Source organism: Belonocnema kinseyi, chromosome 5, assembly GCF_010883055.1.
Source record: "Belonocnema kinseyi isolate 2016_QV_RU_SX_M_011 chromosome 5, B_treatae_v1, whole genome shotgun sequence".
Taxonomy (NCBI): domain Eukaryota; kingdom Metazoa; phylum Arthropoda; class Insecta; order Hymenoptera; family Cynipidae; genus Belonocnema; species Belonocnema kinseyi.
The window spans coordinates 38,066,107-38,075,406 of record NC_046661.1 but is presented as its reverse complement, the minus strand read 5'-3'; positions in this window follow the sequence as shown (position 1 = coordinate 38,075,406).

Genomic DNA, 9,300 nt, shown 5'->3' with positions numbered 1-9,300 from the left:
AAATTGAAGAATATTCCAATTTTAACGTTAAAAATTAAACTGTTTGAATTGGAAAGTCTTAGAAGTTAAACAAATGGAAACTCGCGATTAAAACTTTATAACTCATAATTTCGCCAATGCGAAACGTAATCTGGCTTGAAACTGTCGTCTTAACATCTAAAAACTGAAAGAACAATTTCCCTATCACTTGGAATTATAATTATATTTTTATAAAAACGTTATTTTGGACAGTTTACAATTTTTACAATTTTTATTTTTATTTTTTTAAATAATAATTTCATTTTTGCGAGCGTTTTCTGTAATGTACAAAAATACAATGCACATTTTCAAATAACTTTTTATCAAAAAATACATTTGTTCAATTATTGTTATTTTATATTCCAACAATAAGTTTTAGAAACTTTAAACGTTAGAAAAGTTCAATTTTTTCTATGAAAAACACAATCCCTAAGTAACAGAACGAAATCGGAAACAATAAGAGTTAATTTATTCAGGAACAAGCTTTTTGTACAAAAATTACCTTGAGTGAAGCTTTAATATATATGTGTTAATTTCTACAAAAATCGGGCGTTATTTTATTACAAAAAAAAAATTAGGAGGAGGGTGACAAATGATCAAAAAATAAATAAAACTTAAAGTTGTACGATTTTAATTTGTAACTAAATAATTTGAGAGGTTTCAATCTAAAATTATCGAACAATTTTAATTTAAAAATTCAGATGACATATTTAAATAGCTTTAAATTTAAAATTGTTCAATATACTTAAGACTACAAATTTAAAATGTCTCAACTATTAAGGGTTTAAATATTTTTGAAAATGCTGTTCTGGAGACTAAACAGCACTTATTCTTTTATTAAGAAAGAAATCACAACCAAAATTGTTAAAGCAAGTTTTTAAAAGAGTTTTAAAAACCTTAAAAAAGGTCAGAGGTTTTAATAGTTCAATATATGTGATAGAACCTCTTTAATTTTGAAATTAGTCTATACTTTTTCATGTTTGAGCTACAATTATTCCATTTTAGAAGTTATAATTTACAATTGTGAAAAACAAATAAAACGTTTTAATTAATTTATATTAAAAACAAAAAACCTTTGTATAATTCAATCTAAATGCAGCTGCAAACATTTAATTTGAAATGCTTTGAATTCAAGGTATATTGTAAAAAGAAAACTGAAAGCAAAGGATCGACTTTCAAAGGAATCGAAAGAAAGTGACTCGCTGGATAGCAAATGAACATGGAAAATGGTGTATTTTCGCATTTTTAAATTTTAAATTAAAACTTTTTCGCGTTGTAACAATTTCGAATCCCAGAATGTTATTTTTGACCTAACCTATAACTTATAACGAAAATTCTGGAAATTCAAACAATAAGGCTATATTCTGAAAATGAAGCAATTTTAACGATAAAATTCAAGTTCTTAAACTGAAGGTCTAAAAATTTACAAATTTTAAATTAGTGAGTGTAAATTGTATTGATATCTTAAAAGAGTATAAATAGTTCTTAAATTAGTTTTTAAATTTTCTGAAGTTTACCTTTGTTACATACCTAGATGTCCAAAAAGCCTACCAGTGACTGAAATGGATTAGAAAAAAATCGCCAAGATCCAAGAATAAAAATTGAATGTACAGCGAATTTAAACATTTTTAATTGTGATTATCTTTAACTTTGTGATATAAAAAATTTCCATACAATTTTTTTTATTAATACTGTACGAAAAAATTAACAAGATCGAGCGCCGAGATTATAATTAGAGCAAATTTTCTGTAATTCTATGGGGACGGCTGAAATATCCCGAAAAATAAAATTCCCGACTCGGTAAAACTCTCTATCCCGAAAAATACAATTCCAAAACTAATAAAATTCCTGAACAGTTTATAATATTAACGAATTTAAAAATTCCCAAATAATAAAACTCCCCAAAGAAAATTGTTTCTTAATCAGTATTAATTATTTATTAAAAATACGATAATAAAATATTCTTATCAAATAAATTTTTGTTTAATATTTAAAGTGTTAAAAATTGTTTGAATTTAAAATTAAAATTATAAAAAAAAATTTACCGATAAATTCATATACAAAAACACGTGTTTCTTAATTAACATTTCGATTTTTCGGAAGAACTTTTGTGATTTAAAAAATACTATATACATTTTCAACTAAAATATCTAATCCAGAAATCTATGTTGTTTTAATTATTGTTATTTTAAATTTAAACAATAATGTTTAAACACTTCAAACATTAAAACAGTTGTTTCTTTGGTATAAATATTTGATTATTTCAATTCAAAGAATTATTTTTTCAAAGAACAATGTTTTCCACACTTGTTTATCTCGAATTGTCTTTTTATAATACTTTTTTAAAAATTAAAAATATGATTTTTCGAGAACATTGTTTTTATAATTAAAAAAAAGAATGTACCGAAAACCTGGATCAAGCTTCAGATCTGAAAAAATTCAGCGATACATACATGTCAAACTTTTCTAACCTCAAAAAATCTTTCTACCGCTTTACCGTCATATTTTACGAAGAATGAGAAAATAAGAATTCGACTTCGTAGTACGATGAGGGCAGCACCTCGATAGGGCAGAAAATGTGATGTCCTATATATATAATTCCCAACTCCGACGCCTCGTACCGCATCTACGTTTATAATATCTTTGTATAAATGCACCATAAAGTCAAATTAGATATTCTAAATTGTAGCGTCAGCTGTCAAGATGTCTGCACGCTGAGGGCCAAGCAATAATATCAACCGCATGGGACGAAACTTTCTCTTTTTTAATAATTTGAAAAAAATTATTTTTCACCTAAGCGTACTTGGATGTCTTTTCTCATTTTTTAAACGCTGTTAAATGGCATAATAAAATCGATACACAGAAAATTATAGATTTTACTAGTTAATTGAATAGTTTTTAAAGAATAAAAGATAGTATACAAATATGGTAAAAAAATTTTTTTTCCAAGGTATGAAAAATATAAAGTTTTAACCTATACAATTGGTATTACTATTCGGCCCTCGACCTGCCGACATCTGGGGTTTCCCCCATCCATTATATAATACTTTATTTCATGTGTTAAACGGTAACGACAAAATATATATTCCTTTACGAGCACATGGCATGGCACCTGGTAATTAGTTAGTTGCATGTTTATCAGTCTTATGTTTGTTTAAGTAAAAGCTTATATTTGACGAAAAACGGATTTTATTATTACTGTATTATTCGTCGAAATATTTTTATGATGATTTTTCCCATTTATTTTTCTGATTATTTTTATTAGTAACCTTTTTACACAATATTCATAGGTTAGAATTTTTTTAAAATTGTTACATTATAGATTTTATTACACAAATTGTTTTACGAAATATTTCTGCTTTTCGGTCTTTTAAATTTTTAATCTGACAATAATTCTGCACACCAATTAAATCCTGCAGTTATTTATATTTAGTAGAATGATAAAAATAGAAAAAAAATTCTAAATCTGTCCAAAATTTTTTTTGAATGATAATTTTACAAATTCTTGTTTTAAAGATAATTTTTCTTTTTTAAGTAACCTTAAATATTGTTCGCGTTCTTTAACAAAATACATTGAATTCTCTAATACTGTCAAAATAATCTTCTTCGATTTAAGCAAAAGCATTTTTCATAGCATCCAATCACGGCCCCCAAGCTGGGGTGTATTTCACCGCGATAAAATTTTGGGTTCATAGTTCAAAATCCGGTAGCAGAGGCGCTACATTTGCCATGCAAACAAAATTGTCGCATAGGTTGTAAATCATTAAAAATAATTATTAAATATATTTTCAATGGCGTGGAGTGCATTAAAAGAGTTTTTTTATACACACAATATTAATTTTGTAGAAATCGAATGTTCAATTTAATCAGATATTCAGGAAAAATGAAAAAACATTTTTGGTTAAAATCGTTAAAATAGAACTGAAGTTATCATAACCATTTTCCCTCTCATACATTTAAAATAAAATCATCATGATTATGAATAAAGGAGTCAATAAAAACATATTTTATAAATATATTTGTTGGCGGTGTGGTCATAAGAAGTAAGGATGTGCATTTTATAAAATTCACAATATTAGTTCACTAAAAATTATTACTATATTTTAACAAAATTTTATGGATACCGTAACATTTATAATAGTATGTTATTGACCGTAAAGAAATAACATTAATGTCGTTCTGACTATCGGAGGAAAAACGTACTCAGTAGCGGGAGTTCGCAATTCTGAATTTCGCAGTGTATGAGTAAATAACGTTTCATGTAAGAAAGTTAACCAGTTCCGAGAGAATCGCCCGAGAATGCTGATGCTAGAATTGTACAGGTTTTGAGAATCGGTTTGCGGTAGCGATAAAAAGTGGATTTTTTAATTTTTTTACATTAATAAACAAAAATGTTTTGAGGTATAGGGCTGCTCAATGAAAATTAAAATTTTTATATCGAAAAAGTTATTCGGTTCGGAAGGAAATTGGATTTTTATGTGACAGCATGTTTCAGAAAGCTTAAAAATTCACCACATGGTGGCTGTTTACCTACAAATTTTGGGTTGCTTCCAAAAATTATATTATATAACTGGGGAATATTCCAAAGGAAAGTTATTCTCTATAGAGTTCCGGGACTTCCGGGACGGTTGGATATTTCCTCAGGTAAAATATTTTTCAAAAAAGTGAAGGTCATTCTTGAAGTAAATTTAAACGAGGAATTCAATGGTGAATTTCATTTTAACCTTCTAGTTGACCTTCATTGCTTTTGGAAGGTCAACTTTGTTTTTTCAAATGGAAACCCCCTTTTTTACATCTGCAATCGATAGAGCGGAAAATTCTACGTTCAGTCACGTAATCAAGTCTTAGGTCAATTGTTACGTTCAAGGTCAGTTAGAGGTTATTTGAAATTAACAAAGTTTTCCAAGAGGTCAGTGCAATTCCTGAAGTAAATTTCAATGAGAAATTCATTGTTGAGCTCTGTGATCTCGGTGATGATCTTCAAGGTTTTTTCCAAGCAGTTTATGTTTACGTTTAGCATTACCCAGGAACAACGACGTAGACGTAGTGAATTCCGTTCCCTTTAGGGTGCTTGATTAGTATGAGTACCCTTGCCTGCAACGTTTCGGGGTGCTTGATTAGCGTGATTCCCGTTGCCTCTCACGTTTCGGGGTGCTTGATTACATTGAGTCCCCTTGCCTCTCACGCTTCAGTCAAGATGTTGGAACTGAAAACCTTGAGCTTCTTGACAAAAAGCTATGCGATTGTAAAAATGAGTTATAGCATTACGAATCATCTCCCTATCAATCAAAGTAGCCTGTTGCAGAATACGATTCTGCAATTCGTCTAAGCTTTTCGATTGTTTTGAGTATACTTTGCTCTTTAAATAATCCCAGAGGCGTCAGATCAGGAGATCTAGCAGGCCACTCGATTTCACCCTTTCTTCCAATGCGCCTTTGAGGGAACTGAGTATCCAAATATTCTCGAACCTCCCTCCCGTAATGAGCCGCTGCTCCGTCCTGCTGGAACCAAATATTTTGAAAATTATCGCCTGTCCAAACAGGATTTGTGTCGGACCAATATCTACAATTTTGCCTGTGAACTTCACCTTTTAAAGTGAAAGTAGATTCATCTGAAAATACTATATTGTACAAGGAAAGAGGATCTCTATCAATTCTGTCCAACATAATTTCACAACAATCAACCCGACGATCAGGATGGTCTTTATTGAGCTCTTGTACCAGATGAACTTTGTAAGGATGGAAATTAATGCTTTTTAAAATATTTCACATGGTCTCAGGAGCAACGTCACGCTCATCACTAGCTCGACGTAAACTAAGGTGTGGGTTTTCAACAAATGCTTGGGCTATGTCCATATGCATCTCCTCAGATCCTGCAGATTTTGGTCGACTAGTTCTTTGAAGGTCCTTGATAGATCCATGATTCATAAAGCGCCTTTCCACGCATCATTAATACAGATACCCTCTCTTGTTCCGAAAGTTTAGCTTGCGCCATAATAATATTTTAGCAAAAGACAGTAAGTATGTACTCGTGATACGTAAATTTAGTTTCGATTCGTAATATTCGTATGGAAAAACGGTATAGGACTTATGGTATCGCTTTAGGTATTGACTTAGGTATCGAAAAACGGTATAGGACTGTATAACTCTTCGGGGAGGAACAGAACTCTTACCAGAACACCTGGAACTTTTAATGAAAAATTTCCTTATGATTTTACAATATTCAAAACGCTATAACCAAAATCAATACAGAGTTCAACAATGAATTTCTCGTTGAAACTTACTTCAGGAATTACACTGACCTCTTGAAAAACTTTGTTAATTTAAAATCCACGAGTGATTCCCTAACTCGATTGGTGTGCAAAGTTCTGCACCACCGACAATGACCGACATGAGGTAAATGAAAGTGGCCACGGTGTGCCCACTCCCATGTATTTAGAGGGGGTACTAATAGATTGAGGCAAAATGCAATATCAGCGCCACCTAGGGGACGTAGCAAGAACTATGGTCTCCACAACGACCCCCTCTTCCATTCTCACCTTAATTTGTAGGTTTTGTTGACTTCTCTTTCTGAAATAAATACAGGAATAATAATAACCAATCAAACAAGCCAAAAATTGAACAAAATAAAATCTATCATCGATCAAATGCAATCAAATGTTTAAGTCTGTTGCAATCGATCTATCATAGAACGATTCCAAAAGACTTTAACATTTGATTGTTCGTTCTATCATAGAACGATTCGAACAGACTTTAACATTTGATTGCATTTAATCGATGATCGATTTGATTTGGTTCCATTTTTAGTTTCTGTTATCGGTGAAAATCCATTGTAAATCCAACTTCATCACGCAAAAAAATAATATAATTCTTGCAGCTGCAGAGAACTTGAGCAGACGTAAGCAGGCGATAGAACTTTTATCGTCTTCTCAAGTTCATTTTGAATTCTGAACTCATACGAGCGCCATCAGGGGACGTAGCAATTACTACGATTCTTTCGCCACTTTTCCTATAGGAGTGGGCACACCGTGAAAGTGGCCCTCAAGCCTTTACATGTGTACATCGCGTGGCCATCGTAGGTACACCGCACGCAGCCAATCTGATATCGGCTTTGACTCAGGCAGATTTAGAAATTAGAATTGATGTGGTTAGCGTTTTACGCCCAGTTAAGGGCATGTGATACTTACAGTTTCCCCGGATTTTTTCCACAAAAATGAAAATGTTTAAAAACTGAGTTCGGAGATGCTATAAAACATCATAACGGACGTCCCCAGACTCTTGTTTGAGGGATATTAACAAAAAAATGTATTGTGCTAAATACAAATTTTATGCATATGCATTATTCTGAGGTTACGTCGTTTTTCATCTCTGCCTTTCCGATAATCTGGAAATTATTTATGAAATAAACTTTTTTGATTGCCTGCAAACAAGGTTAGTTCCTGGAGATTAGTTACTATGTTTATTTGTAAGTCCAAAGTTTTTGATCAAAAATATTGTGTAGTTTGGAAGTAACGCTCGGGTGAATTGTAACACACATAACCTCGAAATATACACGCACGTTGTTAGCAATATCAAAAATTTGTTGATAAAAGAAAACACAAAAAAGTGTGTGAGGACGTCCGTTAGTATGTTCGCTATCATTTCCCAGATTTTGAAGGCAAAATATTTCTTATCCTAGGAAAAAAGCCGGGGGAATCTAACAGTGAAAGAATCAATACTATTTCCTAAGCGCTATGCAAATTAATCACATTTTGCTAAATTAAAACTTTTTTTAATCAACCTGCAAAAAAAGTGTGTGGGGACGTCCGTTAGCATGTTCGCTATCATTTCCCAAATTTTTAAGACAAAATATTTATTATTCTAGAAAAAAAGCCGGGGGAACCTAAAACTGGTAAAATCTAAAATTTTTGTAAGTATCGCATACCCTTAAACTGTTCGATCGCGAAGGAAGCAATTTTTGACAGCTACAATCTGAGAGATAAATCAACCAATTTTGTATTTTTTAACTGTCCAGTATTTGACCTTAAAATCCGTTTGTACATTTTGTCTATTTGTGCTACAATTATTATCCAGAGCTGTTTAAATCTAATGCTAGATTAATCAAATCTGCAAATGCCACAAGGAAATATAGGTTGTTTTTCTATGTTTACCTTTCAGCTCTACTCTCATCATCATTGTTTTTCAGGGGTTTTTCAGAATTATCACACCAGGTGCGATCGAAAAATCATTGGATTATGAACTCCTGAATATTGACTCAAAAAAAAAGAAAATCAACCACATATTTTATGTGACAAAAAATTAAAGAACTGCACAAGTTCAAGACGGGTGGCCACTGACTGGGAAAACCGAAAATCATAGTCTGTTTCGAACAGCTAGTTCGATCTTTTAGATTAAAAATTCGCATTTTGATTTGAAAATTTTTATATTAAATTCCGCGTTCAGAAATAATCTCTTTTTTTAATTCAATTATTTTGTTGAAATGTATTCTATTTTCGACAGAAACCTTCTGTTGAAAATGGAATAATGTTCAACAAAATAGTTAAATTTTTAAACATGTTAAATTTTCATCCAAAAAGCTGAATTGTATACTAAAAAAAGGCATTTTAAATAAAATACATGAACTTTGCAGCAAAGAAATTTTTTTCCTATAAGTGCAATTTTCTAGACAAAAAATTACTTTTTAAAACATAAGAAAAAAAATGCTACAAAATAGTTCAATATTCAGAAAACAAATTTTTTTAACTAAATTGATGAATCATCAACAACAACAAAAAACTAGATTTTGAACAAAACAGTTTCACTTTCAGACAGGAAAGTTGAAAAAATCGTTAACATTCTTTGAAATTGCTTTAAATTATTGAAATTAATTGAAAATTCCTTGGAATGTTTTAAGCATCCTAAAATATTTAAAATCCTTTGAAATCTCTTGAAATTGTTCAAAGTTCTTAAAAATTCCTTGCAATTTTAAATAAATTGTAAATACTTTTTTTTAAAGACTTTGAAATTTTGAAAACAGACAAATTTTAAACCGTTAAATATTGAAGTGTTAGCAGATTAGAGTTTTTAAAATGGGATAAATAATAAATTCAAAACTTTCGAAATTTAATTTTGAAGCATTTTCAATTATGAAATATAAATAATTTTCAACTCGATGGGACTCAAGTCTTCAAAATTTAAATTGTAAACTTGGAAGTTTATTTACAAAAAATTAGCAATCGTAAATAAACTAAAAACGTTAAAAATACGCAAGTATGTTTTAAATAAATATAAATAAAGAAATATA